The sequence below is a fragment of the Salmo salar genome, chromosome 04 (assembly GCF_965601325.2).
Source record: "Salmo salar chromosome 04, fSalSal1, whole genome shotgun sequence".
Taxonomy (NCBI): Eukaryota; Metazoa; Chordata; class Actinopteri; order Salmoniformes; family Salmonidae; genus Salmo; species Salmo salar.
The window spans coordinates 64,127,084-64,147,669 of NC_138294.1; the positions used below are offsets into that span (position 1 = coordinate 64,127,084).

General features: G+C 45.0%; 1 protein-coding gene across 1 annotated transcript in view; it reads left to right on the plus strand.

The window, feature by feature from the left end:
* Window positions 1–954: 954 nt before the first annotated feature.
* Window positions 955–20,586, plus strand: part of LOC106603489 (delta-sarcoglycan) — a 113,022-nt gene continuing 93,390 nt past the window's right edge. The window contains exon 1 of the mRNA XM_014197253.3: window positions 955–1,339. The gene's annotated coding sequence lies outside the window, so the exon portion shown is untranslated. The remainder of the gene's footprint in view (window positions 1,340–20,586) is intronic.

The window sequence follows — 20,586 nt, forward strand, 5'->3', positions numbered from 1 at the left end:
GTCACGTTACGGCAAAGATCCTCAGTCTTCAATAAAAAGAGCCAAGATGAACAACAACTTGTCAGAGAGGGCGCTTCCTGTTTGGAATCTTCTCAGGTTTTTGCCTGCCATATGAGTTCTGTTATACTCACAGACACCATTCAAACAGTTTTAGAAACTTTAGGGTGTTTTCTATCCAAAGCCAATAATTATATGCATATTCTAGTTATTGGGCAGGAGTAGTAACCAGATTAAATCGGGTACGTTTTTTATCCGGCCGTGTCAATACTGCCCCCTAGCCCTAACAGGCGAAACCATTTCTTTAAAACAGCAATGATAACTCCCTAGATGTACTGTATTAAAACTGTAAGCTACATCTCCATATGCAAGTCGAGAAGCTCAGGAGCATTGTGTCTCGTGCTGCAGGCTTATTAGGGATTTCCCTTTATCGATAAAAAAAATCATGAACACAAGCAGCTGAAGCTCCACACCACCAACAACAACAACACCATGCATTCCCTGGTGTCTGTGGGCTGTCTTCACTGACCACTTATTAAGATGCTGGATGGACCATGCCTGTTAAACAATGATTACTATTATTCATCAGCTCTGACCACGCTGTGGCTGGGAGGGGGAGTAAAAGAAATTGCTGTGTAGGAGAACCTTTGTGGTTATTTCCTCCCTTGCTGGACGGACTGGCAGGCCACAGCATATTAAGTGGAGGAGGGGAATGTTTTTTTCCTTCTCTTTTTACAGTCCTTCTTTTCTTTCAGAGATACCCCCTCCCACCCTCCAAAAGACACATGCGCACACACACACACACACACACACACACACACACACACACACACACACACACACACACACACACACACACACACACACACACACACACACACACACACACACACACACACACCGTCAGACAGCCCTGCCTGTAACTTCTGGGCTTCTAAATCTGGCTGGTGACCAGAAGACTGTAACTTAGCACTAGAAGCCAGTGTGGTGCAGAATCTCCAGTCCCCACCAGTAGCAGAGCGGAGTAGAGTAGCCTCCAACTTAACCTAACATAGCAAGCGTAAAAAGAGTCTCCAATGAGATGGCTGGGATAACAGAGTGCGCGTAGTGTCCAGGAAATACCTCACGACTTGGGCAGGGACTTGGCCGGGGAGTGTGTTATTGGAAAAGCTGACAAGGGGGCTGCCTGGAGTCTGTCAGAGGAGGCCTCATGCAACTTTTTAAGAGGAGCTCAATCTCCTTTTATCTGCCTGACACTCCCTGACTTAGTGAGAGCTCACTGAGAGCCCTGAGAGAGAAATAGAGAGAGAGATAGGAGAAGGAGAGCAAGACGGAGGGAGAGGTAAGTTTAGTTTTCGCTCAGTTCCTGTCCTTTGTTTTAGGGGGACATTTAAGTGTCCTACTCATAACTGTTGACTGGTGGGAGGGGGAGTATGCATGGAGAAGCCTGTTCTTTACTTAAAACACTATTGTTCTGAAGAAACTAAACACATTTTGCCGTTATCTTTTGAAAATAGTATTTTTAGTTTAGTCTCAGTAGCTCTCTGTTTGTTTTTGCTTTAGGTTTTTCCCGACGTTCACAAAAGTATATTTTAGAACCGCTGTTTACGGAGACCTCTGGACTGAGGCTGGAAATGAATGTGTTGCCAGGAGAAGTTACAAAGGTGGAAAGCCACAACTATTTAATAAAAATGAATTGCAAAAAAGATTTCCACGGGTGTTGATCTGTAACCCTCGCGGCTGCTAGCGAGTGAACGCTGGGGCTGACCGGCCCACTTCCCCATATCAGTCCTGTCGGCATCACATTTGGTTTCAATTACTTTGCCCCTCTGGGATACATGTTGCTATAAATAAGTAACAACGCACTTACTGTGGAAAGAGTTCAGACAGCAGCAGCCTTACTGTTCTGGGGGCCTACTGAGAGGGGCTACATACTTTATATTGACTAGTTTCTGCAGGGTAGGAGGGGGTTGTGGCTACTGGTGTGTCTATGTATAGCCTATGTGTATTGGCAGGGTTGGCAGGGGTGGTCTTTGGCAAAACTCTTCCCAAAATAGTGTTGTGAACAACAGCTGCTGTGTGTCCATGGGGACAGTACTAAACCCTGATATAGCAGGAAGGATCCAAGCAGGTGTTGAGTGTTTATTCACGTTGTTGATATTTCCTGTGACCTCGTGAGTCATAAGCAGAGGGGCCGGTGTTAGGAATCCAAGAGGAGGCAGGATATATAGATATTTTCTCAGAGAGAGAAAAACACAGTAAACTGAGATGACAGAGATGGACATTACTGTTATTCATTCTGTATAAAGCCACTGAATAAAATCACCCACATATTCCTAATGGACACACTCACACAATATATCACTCACTCTCTTTGAACATCCATACACATACTGAACACCTATTTTTGGCTGTCACATATACAGTACTATATGTACTGTATGTACATTCACACATTCACAGTATTTCCTTAATGTGCAGTCTCAGCTGTGCATTGCAAACTCTATTGTGCAGTTTACTGTGCATTCCTGCATTTCTGTCAGCAAACAAGCCAAATAGAAGGTGCCCATTCCTCTGCATCAGATGTGAATGGGAGGCCTATGAGATTCAACAGCTCCTTTCCAGTCTGCCCCAGAGACGGAGTTTACTGAAAATGTCTGAGTTTTTCTCACAAGGATCTGTGCCAAGGCTCAGTATATAACACAGACACACTTCAAAAGGAGAGCTCCTTCTCATCTGCTTAAAATCTAGCTCGACTGTGCAGTGATGTTTTCTCTGCTCACTGGAAACCAGAGTGCGAGAGAGAGAGATGAGAGACGAGAGAGAAAGAAATAGAAAAGAGAGAGGGAAAAGTGAGAGAGAGACTGAGAGGGAGAGGAGAGAGAGGGAAAAGTGAGAGAGAGAGGGAGAGGAGAGAGAGGGAGAGATGCAGAGTAATGCTGAGTGATAATGTGCGGATTAGGCTTTTGAATAGGAGCTACTTGATCAGTGGTGTAGTGCTATTTCTTTTTTAGGTTAGGGAGCAAAAATGTAAAAAAAAAATGACCAACAGATGTAGCCAATTGAATAGCCTAGCATTATAGCTTATTATCGCGGCTCAGGCTGAGACCCAGATGCAGACACAGGAGGCAGATAGTACGAGTCTCACATTTATTACAGTACAAGGGGCAGGCAATCGGTAGGTCGTCAGGAAAAGAGTCGTAATCCAAATCAGAGTCAGGCAGGTGCAGGATCAGGGACAGGCAGAAAGGTCAGAACTGGAAGTCCAGGAAAAGCAAAAACTAAAGCACAGGACAACACGGTAACATGCTGGTAGGACTAGATGAGACAAGACGAACTGGCAACAGGCAAACAGAAAACGCAGGTATAAATACACAAGGTAATGGGAGACACCTGGTGGGGGTTAGAGACAATCACAAGACAGGTGAAACAGATCAGGGTGTGACACCTGGTTTTCCTACCCTGGGACATACCTGGTTGACCGGAGTGTAGACGGCAGAAGTTCACAACGAGGGCTCGGTCCGGGATATTAATGGTGGGGACTCAACTCCGGGCCATAACCCTCCCAGTCAACCAGGTACTGGAATCCACTGCCTAGAAACAGGACATAAAGGGCTGTGATATAGGGGTTTAATTCTAGATACATGGAAAGTGGGATGTATATGGAGCATGCGAGACAACAGAAGGCCAGCTGCAGAGGTACCTGGAGGTGGTCTTGATGAGAACTGAGGACCGCGATCGGACCATGTCGACCGGAAGTCCATGGATCCGGAAGGGTCTGGAACACTCCAGGGTCCAGACCAGGGTCTGGAACACTGTGGGAGCGTTGGTCAGTCAGAACAGCATCAACAGGTACTCGTAGTGCCCGCTAGCCGTGTAAAAGGCTGTCTTCCACTTGTCTCCTTCCCGTATCCGAACCAGATAGTGGGCATTCCGAAGGTCCAACTTGGAGAAATGACCGCCCCCTGGAGAGGCTCAAAAGCCGAGGAGGTGGGTGATAGCAGGTAACATGTTTTAATGGTAATGTCATTAATACCCCGGTAGTCGATACATGGATTCAGGGTCTTGTCCTTCTTCTCCACAAAGAAGAACCCTGCACCGGTGGGGGATGCAGATAGACGCATAATCCCTGCAGCGAGAGAGTCCTCAATTTACCGTTCCATCACTTTGGTCTCTGGACCCGACAGGGAATAAAGTCCCCCCAAGGTGGTGCGGTAACCGGGAGAAGGTCGATAGCACAGTCGTAGGGCAGAGGAAGAGATGTGGCACAGGCAGAGTTGGAAACCTCCCGTAAGTCCTGGTACTCCGCGGGAACGGTAGAGATCCGAAGCTTTATCCAAGCGTTGCTGCAGCCTGGAGGAGTTATTGTCTGTGCCGACTGCAGACAATGTGCATAGCGAAATGGACTCCAACCCATGATGGAACCCATAGCTCCGTCGATAAGGGGGATATGCCTCTGGAGCCATGAAAACCCCAAAACTATGGGTACATGAGGAGACTCCAGGAGCAGAAGCTGCATAGGCTCACTGTGGTTGCCTGACATTCGCAGGTTGATAGGAACCATATTGTCAGTGACTCTGCCAATAGAGCGCCCATCCAGCACTCTGATGTCCATCGGGATGGAAAGAGGTTGAGTGGAGATACCCAGCTCTGAATTTAAAATGGGATTGAGAAATGTAGCTTAATTAATTTAATTAATATTATGGCGTTTCTATTCCAAGAAAAATGAAACCCTCAGGGTTTCCGATAGGAAAATATGGCGCTGTAGAAAGTGACTGGTCGGGAGCAGGCTACAATACTAAGAGCAAATAATCCTAACATTTCCACACCCTAATTGTAGTCTAACTAGATTGTAGTGTCATGTCATGAAAGGTGCCGTGGTGTTGAAGGGAAGACCAAAATGCAGCGGGTATGTGGATACTCATTCTTTTAATGGGAAAAAAACGAACAGCATCCACAGGGAAAAACAAAACAATAAACAGTACTCACGACTAACAACAGTGTGGCAGGCTCAACAAGCAGTGCTCACAAACAATTCCCCACAAACACACAGACAAACACACCCAACTAATATAGGACTCCCAATCAAAGGCAACACCACACACCTGCCTTCAATTGGAAGTCCACCCCAATTAACTATACATAGAACAACCCAACCTAGACAGAACATACAAAACACACTCCTTCTGCCACGCCCTGACCAAAACTTATACACCTACTCCACCTGCTGGTCAGGACGTGACATGTAGATTCAGTGAAAATAAAAATCTCATTGATTTATCAAGAACCGGTCGCCATGCTTGTCTCAGAGCAGCGCTAAACGGTGCTGAAATAGTTGACCACACGCGGGTAGGCTATTGTTTGAAATCCTATTGCTTCTAACTTCAATATGCTTTAAATGCCACAATGTCACAAATAATTGAACACACACAACTCTTAAAACTCTAATGCTTTAAATATTTAATCATTTCTGCCTTCCGAATTCATATTCATTACATAAATAAGCCAACGTGCACCTTGATAATGGGGGTGAACCATGCGGCTGTGCCTAACCGGGAAAAGGGGTGCACCATGCGGCCATGCCTAACGGGGAAAGAGGGTGTGCCGTGCGGCCATGCCTAACCGGGAAAGGGGGGATGGAGCTGGTCAGGCGCAACCCAGGCGACATGGAGATGAGGGGTCAATCCTTCATCAGATGAACCGCAACATACGTTCCCTGTCTGGGAACCTGGGACGTTTGCGTCCCACCCTAGTCAACAGCCAGTGGAATCGCGTCGCGCGAAATACAAATACCTCATAAATGCTATAACTTCAATTTCTCAAACATATGACTATTTTACACCATTTTACAGATACACCTCTCCTGAATCGAACCACGTTGTCCGATTTCAAAAAGGCTTTACAGCAAAAGCAAAACATTAGATTATGTTAGGAGAGTACCCTGCCAAAAATAATCACACTGCCATTTTCAAAGCAACTAGCATGCATCACAAATACCCAAAACACAGCTAAATGCAGCACTAACCTTTGACAATCTTCATCAGATGACACTCCTAGGACATCATGTTACACAATACATGCATTTTTGTTCGATAAAGTTCATATTTATATATAAAAACAGCATTTTACATCGGCGCGTGACGTTCAGAAAATATTTTCCCTCAAATGCTTCCGGTGATCAGCGCTACAATTTACAAAATTACTATTCGAAAACATTGGTCAAATATAATATTGTCATTCAAAGAATTATAGATTAACATCTCATGAATGCAACCGCATTGCCAGATTTAAAAATAACTTTACTGGGAAATCACACTTTGCAATAAACGAGGTAACCAGATTAAATCGGGTACGTTTAAGACAATTGATGTATGGATGACTTAGTGAAGACTGGGTTCGTGCAGATAACAACAATTTACGACGTTTGGAATGAGACTGGACGCGAGGTAATAACACATCATTAAAACAAGAAGATAATAGATCAGATCTTATAATATATATATATGCAAGCGTCCCACCTAGCCCATAGAGGTTAAGGGGCTTTTATACAATTATAATACAGGGTTAATAAAAAATAACTGTTTTAAAATGTATATGTTTAGTATTGTCTCAGAGCAGCGCGAAACGGTGCTGAAATAGTTGACCACGCATGGGTAGGCTATTGCTTGTTGGGGAGGATTTTCACACAGTAGCCGGGCTATAAAACTAATTGTTGGATAACAGATCGGCTCTCGGAACTCATTAACACGTTACTGTGTGTGTTTTGATATTTTCTCTCTCTTTCTCTCACTCTCTCAATTCTCTCTCTCTCTCTCTCTCTCTCTCTCTCTCTCTCGCTCTCTCTCTCGCCAATGCTCTCTCTTTCTCTTTCAAGTCTCTCTCTCTCTCAATTCTCTCTCTCTCTCTCAATGCTCTCTCTCTCTCTCTCAATTCTCTCTCAATTCTCTCTCTCTCAATTCTCTCAATGCTCTCTCTCTCTCTCAATGTTCTCTCTCTCTCTCAATGCTCTCTGAAGCCAACTGACATTTACTCCTACACTCTAAAAAGAAAAGGTTCCTGGAGTATCCTTTAGGTGCTCTTCAAACTGAAACTGTGGGGGAACCCCTATATGCTCTTTGAAGATCCCTTGATAAAGGTTATTTGAAGCACCCCTTATAAAGGTTCCTCGAAGTACCTTTTGGGGTAAATTTTTTTAACTCCCTGTCCACCCTCTCTCCATCATAAAAAATAGTTTAATAATAAAAATATTGACAATATTGACTTAAATAATTCATTGTTTATTTAGTGGCACCACAAATGTGAATTAATATTTACAAAACAATTTACTAAACAAAACACATTACATTACTTAACCTTTATTTAACTAGGCAAGTCAGTTAAGAACAAATTCTTATTTACAATGACGGCCTACCCTGGCAAAACCCAGATGATGCTGGGCCAATTGTGGCCGCCCTATGGGACTCCCAATCACGGCAAATGTGATACAGCCTGGTTTCGAACCAGGGACTGTAGTGATGCCTCTTGCACTGAGATGTGCAAGAGGCATCACTGTAGGCTACTGTAGGCTACACAATGAGAAAATATGGAAAAATAAATAAATAATGAAAAGTTAATTATTCAAAGGAGCCCATGTCCGATCATCATCATCAAGAGATATGCTGGACCCTATGTCGGAGCGATGTTTTTGGGACCACATCGTGTCTATTGTCCTGCTAATAGCCCTTGTGAAAACGTGTTTTCATAAGGCCTCCAGGGCCGACTGAGATGTTCCTTACTTTTCCCCCCTTCCACTTGCCTCATTTTATGTCATTTTAAGCGATTGGTGCGTCCTTCGTAGTGCTGAAAAGACAGCACCAGGATCGCTCAATTTTGTTACAGAATATGAACCAACTTGTGGTGCTGAAGGATAGCTGAAGGATAGCTCGGTGCATTTGGCCAGTCCAGGGACAAAAAACAATAATTAGCAGTAGGCCTATAGCCTAATAGGCCTAAGATTACATGATATATATATTTGTAGGATATAGCCTAATGTAAGGGAGAGCTTTACTGCGAGTTGGCATTTCATTGTATTGCGTATTGCGTGATTTGATTAGCTTGAACACATGGTTACAATATACTCTATTACAGAATACATACACAACAGAAAGGTGAGCTATCGATTCATACACTAATTGTGACTCACCACCTGGATTTGGTCTTATGTAGCAACATTTGAAATGGTGTTTTTTACATTAGATAAATGGACTCAGAGCTACAAAATGGTATATCATACACTGCATTAGTGGAACAACGGGAAAGTAATTCTGCTTTGGAAGTTGATGAACTTGTAAACTCACTTTTGAGAAAATCGCCTTTGAATTTTTTGCTATCGAGTGAAGAGTTTTTCTTTGTCTACACCCATTCAGCATCGTTCACACCCTCACCCTAAGCTTTAGCGCCACCCATCTCGTTTCACTCTGAAAGTGCACACTTGATGCTCAGGCCGATGATTTGTTTACCTCTGGATAACATGAAAACAACCTAACCAGCTCTGCTGGCAACAATTTCATTGCGCTTTTTTGCAGACGTTTACTGACACTGGCCATATTCAACGGGTGTTGTACACACGTCACGTAACGTCAGCTAACGAGCCAGCCAGCCAACGTTAGCTAGTTAAACAACAATGAACAGTGCGTTGGGAGCTAACCAAATCATGATCAATGTTAGCTAGCTAACATTAGGCTCTAACTAGAACTGCAAACGGCTCTGGGAAATGAATAATAACGTCAGCTAGGGAGCCAGCCAGCTAATTTTAGCTAGATAGCTAACAGTACACTTTAGCTTGAAATTAAAATGTAGCTAGCTAACACTAGACTATCTTACCTGTATATATCATTGTGCATGCACGCGTCTCCCTGTCAGGAATGCTATGCCCTTAATTTGAAGATGTAATCCGGAGACAGGTGTTTTCTCCATCTCTTTAGCTATCATAGTCTAATTCCACTGATTTCAAAACTTGGTCCTCCGGAAAGTGGAGAGAAACACTTATGCAGCTCCACTACACAATCCATTTTTAAAAAGTTGAGTTCGACAGGATTACCAACACAGACTGATGAGCTTCTATGGCAGGCCAATCCGAACTCCTCTCTCGGCATGTCCAGCCCACTCATTATCTTAGCCAATCATGGCTAGTGGGAATGTTGCTCACTTTTCTGTGGCTTAACTAACAAGGCTTGTAATTTAACAATTTATTCGTATTTACAGATGGCATACAAGTTTGTTATTAAGGCACATTAAAGTTCACATATTCGAGAAGGTATTTCTGCCAATAAACACATTTTGATAAAAAAAACTTTTTTTATGTTCAAACGGCTCTCCTGTGAAATCATGCGACATATAACTAGTTTCCTGAATCGGGTAACAATTGTGGAGTTTCATGAACATCAAGGCAGACACACTGGGAACTTAGATTTTTTTTCAAAATCAATAGAATTTATTTAGAATTGATCAAATACATTTTCCAGAAATAGTTTTACCAGCTCTGTGTATTCTCAAATTGAAAAAAGTGAGAGAGTGCCGCTCCACAATGCTTCCCTATCAAGTTTGGCATCTTGCTGCAAAAGTAGTTCCTGTGAAAACAGCTCTCAACTACCCTCTTTTTGAACTACAGTACCAGTCAAAGGTTTGGACACACCTACTCATTCAAAGGATGTTCTTTATTTTTACTATTTTCTACATTGCAGAATAATAGTGAAGACATCAAAACTATGAAATAACACACATGGAATCATGTAGTAAACAAAAAAACGTGTTAAACAAATCAAAATATATTTGAGATTCTTCAAAGTAGCCACCCTTAGCCTTGCACACTCTTGGCATTCTCTCAACCAGCTTTTTTATATATTTTTATTTAACTAGGCAAGTCAGTTAAGAACAAATTCTTATTTACAATGACGGCCTAGGAACAGTGGGTTAACTGCCTTGTTCAGGGGCAGAACGACAGATGTCTACCTTGTCAGCTCAGGGATTTGATCTAGCAACATTTTGGTTACTGGCCCAACGCTCTAACCACTAGGCTACCTGCCATCCCAGCTTCAAGAGGTAGTCACCTAGAATGTATTTCAATTAACAGGTGTGCTTTGCTAAAATTTTATTTGTGGAACTTCTTAATGCGTTTGAGCCAATCAGTTGTGTTGTGACAAGGTAGGGGTGGTATACAGAAAATAGCCTTATTTGGTAAAAGACCAAGTCCATATTAGAGCAGTCGCAAAAACCATCAAGCACTATGATGAAACTGGTTCTCATGAGGACCGCCACGGGAAAGGAAGACCCAGAGTCTCCTCTGCTGCAGAGGATAAGTTCATTAGAGTTAACTGCACCTCAGATTGCAGCCCAAATAAATGCTTCACAGAGTTCAAGTAACAGACATATCTCAACATCAACTGTTCAGAGGAGACAGCATGAATCAGGCCTTCATGGTCAAATTACTGCAAGGAAACCAGGACTAAAGGACACCAATAAGAAGTAGAGACTTGCTAGGGTGAAGAAACACACGCAATGGACATAAGACCGATGGAAATCTGTCCTTTGGTCTGATTTTTGGTTCTAACCACTGTGTCTTTGTGAGACGCAGTGTAGGTAAAGGGAGGTTCTCCACATGTGTGGTTCCCAAATCAAATCAAATACATTTTATTTGGGGTAAAAACTGTAGAGAAGCCTTTTTGTCCTAGACTTGGCAGTCCGGTACCGCTTGCCATGCGATAGTAGAGAGAACACTCTATGACTAGGGTGGCTGGGGTCTTTGACAATTTTTAATGCCTTCCTCTGACACCGCCTGGTGTAGAGGTCCTGGATGGCAGGCAGCTTAATCCCAGTGATGTACTGGGCTGTACGCACTACCCTCTGTAGTGCCGTGCAGTCAGAGGCCGAGCAATTGCCATACCAGGCAGTGATGGAACCAGTCAGGATGCTCTCAATGTTGCAGCTGTAGAACCTTTTGAGGATCTGTGGACCCATGCCAAATCTTTTTAGTTTCCTGAGGGGGAATAGGCTTTGTCGTGCTCTCTTCACGACTGTCTTGGTGCGTTTGGACCATTCTAGTTTTTTAGTGATGTGGACACCAAGGAACTTGAAGCTCTCAACCTGCTCCACTACAGCCCCGTCGATGAGAATGGGGGTGTGCTCGGTCCTCCTTTTCCTGTAGTCCACAATCATCTCCTTAGTCTTGGTTACGTTGAGGGATAGGTTGTTAATCTGGCACCACCCAGCCAGATCTCTGACCTCCTCCCTATAGGCTGTCTCGTCATTGTCGGTGTTCAGGCCTACCGCTGTTGTGTCGTCTGCAAACTTAATGATGGTGTTGGAGTCATGCCTGACCATGCAGGCGTGGGTGAACAGGGAGTACAGGAGGGGACTGAGCACGCACCCCTGGGGAGCTCTAGTGTTGAGGACCAGTGTGGCAGATGTGTTGCTACCTACCCTCACCACCTGGGGGCGGCCCGTCAGGAAGTCCAGGATCCAGTTGCAGAGGGAGGTGTTTAGTCCTAGGATCCTTAGCTTAGTGATGAGCTTTGAGGGTACAATGGTGTTGAACGCTGAGCTGTAGTCAATGAATAGCATTCTCACATAAGTGTTCCTTTTGTCCAGGTGGGAAAGGGCAGTTTGGAGTGCAATAGAGATTGCATCATCTGTGGATCTGTTTGGGCTGTATGCAAATTGGAGTGGGTCTAGGGTTTCTGGGATAATGGTGTTGATGTGAGCCATTCCCAACCTTTCAAAGCACTTCATGGCTACGGACGTGGGTTGAACTTTATGTTCTTGGGCACAGGGACTATGGTGGTCTGCTTGAAACAGGTTAGTATTACAGACTCAATCAGGGACATATTGAAAATATCAGTGAAGACACCTACCAGTTGGTTAGCATATGCCTGGAGCACATGTCCTGGTAATCCGTCTGGCCCCGCAGCCTTGTGTATGTTGACCTGTTTAAAGGTGTTACTCACGTTGGCTACGGAGAGAGTGATCACACAGTCGTCCGGAACAACTGATGCTCTCATGCATGCCTCAGTGTTGCTTGCCTCGATGCGAGCATAGAAGTGATTTAGCTCGTCTGGTAGGCTCGTGTCACTGGGCAGCTCGCGGCTGTGCTTCCCTTTGTAGTCTGTAATAGTTTGCAAGCCCTGCCACATAAAACAAGCATCAGAGCCGGTGTAGTATCATTCAATCTTAGCCCTGTGTTGACGCTTTGCCAGTTTGATGGTTCATCACAGAGCATAGCAGGATTTCTTATAAGCTTCCGGGTTAGAGTCCCGCACCTTGAATGTGGCAGCTCTACACTTTAACTCAGTGCAAATGTTGCCTGTAATCCATGGCTTCTGGTTGGGGTATGTATGTACAGTCGCTGTGGGGACGATGTCCTCAACGCACTTATTGATAAAGCCAGTGACTGATGTGGTGTACTTCTCAATGCCATCGGAAGAATCCCGGAACATGTTCCAGTCTGTGATAGCAAAACAGTCCTGTAGTTTAGCATCTGCTTCATCTGACCACTTTTTTTATAGACAGAGTCACTAGTGCTTCCTGCTTTAATCTTTGCTTGTAAACAGGAATCAGGAGGATAGAGTTGTGGTCGCATTTGGTAAATGGAGGGCGAGGGAGAGCTTTGCACGTTTCTCTGTGTGTGGAGTACAGGTGATCTAGAATTTTTTTCCTTCTGGTTGCACATTTAACATGTTGATAGAAATTTGGTAGAACTCATTTCAGTTTCCCTGCATTAAAGTCTCCGGCCACTAGGAGTGCCACCTCTGGGTAAGTGGTTTCCTCTTTGCTTATTTCCTTATACAGCTGACTGAGTGCTGTCTTAGTGCCAGCATCTGTCTGTGTTGGTAAATAAACAGCCACGAAAAGTATAGCTGAAAACTCTCTAGGCAAGTAGAGAGTTTCCCACTCGCCTTCTCCGGGTCCTGACAAGGCATCCAGCTCTGTGTCCTCTGTACCTGCGTCGCTTCCTCTTACAAATAACGCCCTGTGGGGTGTTTGGAGAATGTCCTGTGCGTCCTCCTTGTTGTAGAAAAACTCTTTGTCTAATCCGAGGTGAGTGATCACTGTCCTGATATCCAGAAGCTCTTTTTTGCTGTAAGATACGGTTGCAGAAACATTAAGTACAAAATAAGCTACAAATAACGTGAAAAACCCACATATTAGCACAATTGGTTGGGCGCCCGTAAAACTGCTGCCATTTCTTCCGTCGCCATTTTCCATGCTTCCCACCGTGAAGCATGGAGGAGGAGGTGTGTTGGTGTGGGGGTGCGTTGCTGGAGATACTTTCAGTGACTTATTTAGAATCCAAGGCACACTTAACCAGCATTGCTACCATAGAATTATGCAGTGATACGCCATCTCACCTGGTTTGCGCTTATTGGGACTATAATTTGTTTTTCAACAGGACAATGACCCAAAACACACCTCCAGGGCTATTTGACCAAGGAGAGTGATGGAGTGCTGCATCAGATGACCTGGCCTCCACAATCACCGGACCTCAACCCAATTGAGATGGTTTGGGATGAGTTGGACCACAGAGTGAAGGAAAAGCAGCCAACAAGTACTCAGCATATGTGGGAACTCCTTCAAGACTGTTGGAAAACCATTCCAGGTGAAGCTGGTTGAGAGAATGCCAAGTGTGTGCAAAGCTATCCTCAAGGCAAAGGGTGGCAACTTTGAAGAATCTCACATATAAAATACATTTTGATTTCTTGAACAGTTTTTTGGTTACTACATGGTGCCATATGTGTTATTTGATAGAGAATAAAGAAAAACCCTTGAATGAGTAGGTGTGTCCAAACTTTTGACTTGTACTGTATATTGTTGTTGTTGATGTTCATGTTCCAGTCTCTTGGGAGACAATGAATAATTGCAAGTTTGTGAGTTCTTTTATTATTTTTTTCCTTTTTGCTTAGTTCTGGCAGTTTGATGAGCAACATACTTCATGTCCTGTGTCATGTAAAAATCATCCCAGTGTGAAATAGTTCGCAATAGTTCTGATCGTTCTGATTGTGTTCTGATTGTGATGTCATGCTGTGAGATTTCTCCCAGCGTAAAAATGTTACATTTACATTTTACATTTAAGTCATTTAGCAGACGCTCTTATCCAGAGCGACTTACAAATTGGTGCATTCACCTTATAATATCCAGTGGAACAACCACTTTACAATAGTGCATCTAAATCTTTTAAGGGGGGGGGTTAGAAGGATTACTTTATCCTATCCCAGGTATTCCTTGAAGAGGTGGGGTTTCAGGTGTCTCCGGAAGGTGGTGATTGACTCCGCTGTCCTGGCGTCGTGAGGGAGCTTGTTCCACCATTGGGGTGCCAGAGCAGCGAACAGTTTTGACTGGGCTGAGCGGGAACTGTGCTTCCTCAGAGGTAGGGAGGCGAGCAGGCCAGAGGTGGATGAACGGAGTGCCCTTGTTTGGGTGTAGGGCCTGATCAGAGCCTGAAGGTACGGAGGTGCCGTTCCCCTCACAGCTCCGTAGGCAAGCACCATGGTCTTGTAGCGGATGCGAGCTTCGACTGGAAGCCAGTGGAGAGAGCGGAGGAGCGGGGTGACGTGAGAGAACTTGGGAAGGTTGAACACCAGACGGGCTGCGGCGTTCTGGATGAGTTGTAGGGGTTTAATGGCACAGGCAGGGAGCCCAGCCAACAGCGAGTTGCAATAATCCAGACGGGAGATGACAAGTGCCTGGATTAGGACCTGCGCCGCTTCCTGTGTGAGGCAGGGTCGTACTCTGCGAATGTTGTAGAGCATGAACCTACAGGATCGGGTCACCGCCTTGATGTTGGTGGAGAACGACAGGGTGTTGTCCAGGGTCACGCCAAGGCTCTTAGCACTCTGGGAGGAGGACACAAGGGAGTTGTCAACCGTGATGGCGAGATCATGGAACGGGCAGTCCTTCCCCGGGAGGAAGACCAGTTCAATAATTGCACGCGCATCTCTTTATGTGGATGGCTGAGCTCGTGCGAATGTTTCTCTCTCACCCTCCCTCGACCTTGAAAAACTGTTCTGTGGGCATGCTCATATGCTTCACACATCTGCCAATCAATGGTGACCAGGAGTATTGACTCTGACCAACAGAAGCTTGTTGAGGCGTGAGGTCAGTTTATAAATACCTGGACTCGCGCGTCAAAATTCTGAGGGTTGATGTGCGTAGAGATGTTTTGCGATTGCTAAGACTTGGGCGCTACGTTTTCGATTGACAGTCCATATAAATTATTTGTTTGTTAGTTGGTTAGTTAGTTAGCTAGCTATACAAACAAGTTAAAACTGCACACCTCTGAGAACAAACCATCTCGACCAGTTTACAGCTAATTATGCCAGTTAGCTAGCTAAATCAAGTTTGAGGGGGTGTGAGAAAAACATCCGCACGAGCTCAGCTATCCGCACGTACGCACGTTTAATTATTGACTGGGAACATTTTCAAGCTGTGAAAATGTTTACAACATGATGTCACAATCACAACACAATCAGAACAATTTATCAAGTATTTCACGCTGGGAAGATTTTTACATGACGTCCTGGCTTGAAATTCTGTGAGCATCTCCTCCGTGGTTGCACAGAGGATTTCTTCTTGTCTCTCTCCAGATCATTAGGGCTTCATTAGGGTGCACAAACTCACTGTAAAAGATAATTGGGGAGCAGCAGTCAAAAGCAATTGTCCTGAAGAGTCATTCACCCCTCTTGGCATGGGCACCAACAAATTAAATGTCAAGGTTTTATGATGAAGGCATTAATCGTGTCATATTGATCACTTCCTTCAATATTACTTCCTTTATTCCCTAACTACTGCTAGTCACCTCGTGCCTTTTAAATAGACCTCCCTGCACAGGCTCAATTTTGTCATTTTAAAAATCAATGCACAGTTTTCCTGACTGCTGTTCTGTCTTCAAAGCAATGCAAAATACTATTGAGTCTCATTCAGATCACTTGAGGTCGAGTACAGTCCTTTTCCTCATATAACACCAAAGCTGCCAGAGGTGCTTCTCTCTGTAAGTGTATAGATACTAAGTAGAGTTGCATGTGTTGTCTATGGCCTTTCTCGGTCCCTCTCCTGGCCTGTCAGTTCCTCTGTGAGTATGGGGAAAACAGGGTCACCTCTGGCTTCTCTCTCTGTGTCTAATTTACTCTGCAAAATCCTGTTAGAGAGTAGAATGACTGATTGGTACTAAAGGTAATGGTATTACTGTATAGAAACTTTCTCCAGTGCAGGATGTTACTGTGCATACTGAAGAGCTGTAGGTGAATGATAAGGTAGAGGGAAAACCACAATGCCCTTACCAAATAACGGTTTCATGTTCCACAAGACATACCATTAGCCTGAGAATATATTGCACTGTGAAATTTCTCAAAGTGTAATAACAGTCTGTAATATATACAATGCCTGACCTGACCATGCAGACTGTACCACAATCTGTATATTCTTGAGATATAACAGCCGACCTGGGTGGAAGTATTTATTTCTTCAGCCCTCTTAGGAAAATGTTTCAGGTTTGTGAGTCAGAGTGCTCCTGAAAAGCATTGGGATTGTGTTTTTGTCTCATATATGCAATTGCTTGACTAGCTACTTGTATCAAACCCTATTGAAATAATTGCTCATTTAAAAAGTGAAATTGTCTTATTATTGTGGCCCAACCTTTTCGGTTGACATGGAATTGGATCCATTTAATATGTAAAACAAGAAGTGCTAAAGAAGAAAGCAGAAGTGTAGTAATAATTGGGTTGAGATCTCAAGAGAGATTAAATTAATTGGCTTTATCTGAAAGTCTACATGAAAGTGGCCAAACCAAGAGATGTCCTTTTGAGTCCGATGTACTAATATGAAATACTTTTATCTGAGTGTTTGTGGTTTCTCTATTGAAAAATCCTTAACTCAATTAGGGATTTGCATCTAGAAGGACATTAGAAAATATGTTTTAATTGATATGTTAAACACTCTTATTTGATATGCAAAATCCCCATTAAATAGACAGCAAATGTTCCTATTCAAAGTAGCCCTGTTGATCTTAAGGTAATGGGGGAAATGTGTGGGTGAAGATACCAGGACTCTAAACCTACTGTAAACACTATGTACATGAACACTGGGAAAGGGAAGCACCTCTTGGCCCTGATTAATATTTTGTCATATTGTTGGTGAGAGAACTAGTGTGCCATCTGGTTAAATAAAGCCTTCAGCTGCTCCCATCCCCTGCAGGCCCTCCAATAGTGGAGTATTTCCTAGCAACAGAGATTGTGTGTGTGTGTGTGTGTGTGTGTGTGTGTGTGTGTGTGTGTGTGTGTGTGTGTGTGTGTGTGTGTGTGTGTGTGTGTGTGTGTGTGTGTGTGTGTGTGTGTGTGTGTGTGTGTGTGTGTGTGTGTGCGCACATGTTCATGCCTGTGTGTTCCTGTCTGCGTGTGTTTTTGTCTGTGTGTGTTTTTGTCTGTGGGTTCCTGTGTGTGTTATCTCTATGTGTGTGTGTGCGTACGTGCGAGCGAGAGAGAGAGAGAGAGAGAGGTACTGAACCAGTACAAGGTGTTTCATATTCTCTGGCTCCATCTCAATCCCTTTGTAATTCAGGGACTAAACAGAAACTATGAGATCCACATACTCTTCTATCTGTCAGCCGCCAAGCCCAGAAGCAGTATCAAAAACACTTACTCTTAAAGAGACACTGTTTGTATCAAGTTTTCAGCTAACCATTTACTGTAAGAGTGGGTGGCCATAGCTATTTATAGATAGTTGATGGTAGTTATTTATCCATGTGTCGTTACATTTAATTTACTGCATTTGGATGGCATGTACTGTATGCCATTTTGATTATACACCCACATTTGTCTGGAATGTCAGTACACCATCTCCTGATAGGCAACATGTGTGAACGTCACAGTATTATTGAGCAATAGACTCAGTTCAGTACAGCTCTCCACATCATCATAGCCCCTACTCCAGAGACCTCCTCTTGGATGCAGTTGTTGTTCACTGTTCACCCTCCACTGTGGCTGTGACCTGTTATTCAACAACCTTCAACAACCAAGCATTTATGACAATCTAATGATTAAGGTGTTAGCCTCTCACAGTGTGGAGAAAGGAAGAGAGAGACAGACAGAGAGAGAGAGAGAGAGAGACAGAGAGTGAGCGAGAGAGAGGGGGGAAAGACTCCAATGCATCTGTGATCACTGTCTTCTCCCAAGGGAGGGAGGCGAGGAGACGAGAAGCGTGATGCGCTTGACTCCCTCTGACCTGTCAACACACTATAAGCTGCATGCTGGGAGTTTTTTGGAGTTTGAGTGTTTGGTGTGGAGGGCTCTGTCCTAACTAACTTTCTTGATTATTTTCTTGGTCTTTTCTTTCAATTAAATTTTTCTATGGTGGAGGGTTAATGCAATATTTGTTTTAGCGGTATCCACAGTTTTTTCAAAGTTAGTGTGGAAGAGGACGGAGTAAGTTTCCTGGGGTTTGGAAGGTGTGTTGTGCGCGATAGCTTCTCAGCCTAGCGCGGAGGAGACGCTGTCGATACGGCATGGATTCAGGTGTGTTCCTGAGAATGGAGTTAAGGTGGAGGAGGTTCTGCTCGCGGTCGGTGAACAGGTAGGAGCTGAATTTAGAATGAACAAAGCTGTGGTTGTGTTCATGAAAAGAGCAAATTTGGTTGGTATGCTAATTGCTAGTGGAATATTTGTAAGGGATGTGTTGGTGCCAGTTTCACCTCTCTCTACCCCTTCGACAAGAGTGGTTGTTGCACATTTGCCTCCGTTTATTACAGATGATCAAATCAGGAAAGAGCTGAGTCGTTTTGGTAAGTTTGCTAGTGGTTTTCGTGTACTGTCGGCAGGTTTCAGGCAGATGCCGTTCAGCACGTTGTTTCGTTCCGGAGGCAAGTGTTTATGTTTCTGAATAACAATGAGCAACAGCTAAATGTGCATTTTAAAGTGAGGCATGGGGAGGGGCTCTATGCAGGGTTTGCCAGCGCAGATAGTCTACGGTATTTTGAGTGTGGGGATTTGGGGCATAAGAGTTTTGCGTGCCCACATAAAGGCCGTAGACAAGGTGAGGGTACAAGCGCCAGTGGGGGAAATCGAGGTCAAAGTGCAGGGGGTAATGAGATGCAGACAGCAGAGGCTGGGCCTAGTCATGCCAGGGATGGTGGTGTAGATGAGGCTGGGCCTAGTCATGCAAGAGATGGTGGTGTAGATGAGGCTGGGCCTAGTCAGGCTAGAGATGGTGGGGTAGCTGAGGCTGGGTCTAGTCAGGCTATGGATGGTGGTATAGCGGAGGCTGGGCCTAGTCAGGCTAGAGATGGTGGTGTAGATAAGGCTGGGTCTAGTCAGGCTATGGATGGTGGTATAGCGGAGGCTGGGTCTAGTCAGGCTATGGATGGTGATATAGCGGAGGCTGGGTCTAGTCAGGCTAGAGATGGTGGTGTAGATAAGGCTGGGTCTAGTCAGGCTATGGATGGTGGTGTAGCGGAGGCTGGGTCTAGTCAGGCTATGGATGGTGGTGTAGCGGAGGCTGGGCCTAGTCAGGCTAGAGATGGTGGTGTAGATAAGGCTGGGTCTAGTCAGGCTATGGATGGTGGTATAGCGGAGACTGGGTCTAGTCAGGCTAGAGATGGTGGGGTATCGGAGGCTGAGTCTAGTCAGGCTAGAGATGGTGGGCCATCACTGGCTGAGGGTGGCAGTGTTGTACATGACCGTCCACGAAGGAGGACAGGGCCTGATGGAACTGGAGAGCAGGATGGCTGCCTTCCGGCTAAAGGCAGTGCAGAGCCTGCTGTACCATACTGATGTTGGCTGGAGGGAACCAGCATGTGCGCTGATGAGGAGAGCTGGCAGATTAGGGTTGGACCGGCAGCTGTTCCTCATGAAGCTGGAGAGGCTGAGTACAGCAGGTCTCTCAGATTTTTACTCTGCAATGCTGAGGGCCTGGCAGCTGCTAAGGCCCACACGAGAAGGGGGTGTGGAGCCTGGGCTGTGGGTGTAGGAAGAGCCTATCTTCCACAACCCAGCCATCCCTTTGAGATCGATTCAGTCGGCCACCCTGCAGAGGCAACTGGTGGCAGGGGGTTTACAAAGGCTGGGTGACCTGAGACTGCTGGGAGAGGAGGGGTGGAAAACCCCAGAAGTCTTGGCACAACAAACAGGAATAACGTCTCTTAGGCTGCTGGAGAGATTATTGGAGGAGGTCCAGGAGGCACTGTCTGAGCCAGTAAGGGGGATGTTTGAGCGGCCAAAGGGAGAGGGGCCACCAATGTTTCCGCCACTGCAGGTGACGGCAGAGACTGGAGACTGGCAAGGGGGTCTGGAGGACTTGTTAGATTTTAACACTCTGAGCCTGGGGGAGTTTGAAGGGGTGGGAGGTAAAGCCCTCTATAACCTCTGCGTTAAGGTTAGGAACATTAGAAGCCTAACAGGAGTGAGAGCACATCAGTGGCAGGGGGTATGTGGGGCAGAGAGTATGGTGGGTTTTAGATGGAGGGGGCTTTACAAACCCCCAGTACCAAAGAGGTCAGGGGACCTCCAGTGGAGGGTTCTTCATGGAGCCCTGGCCACTAACAGCTGGTTGGCACGGGTTGAACCGGGAGTC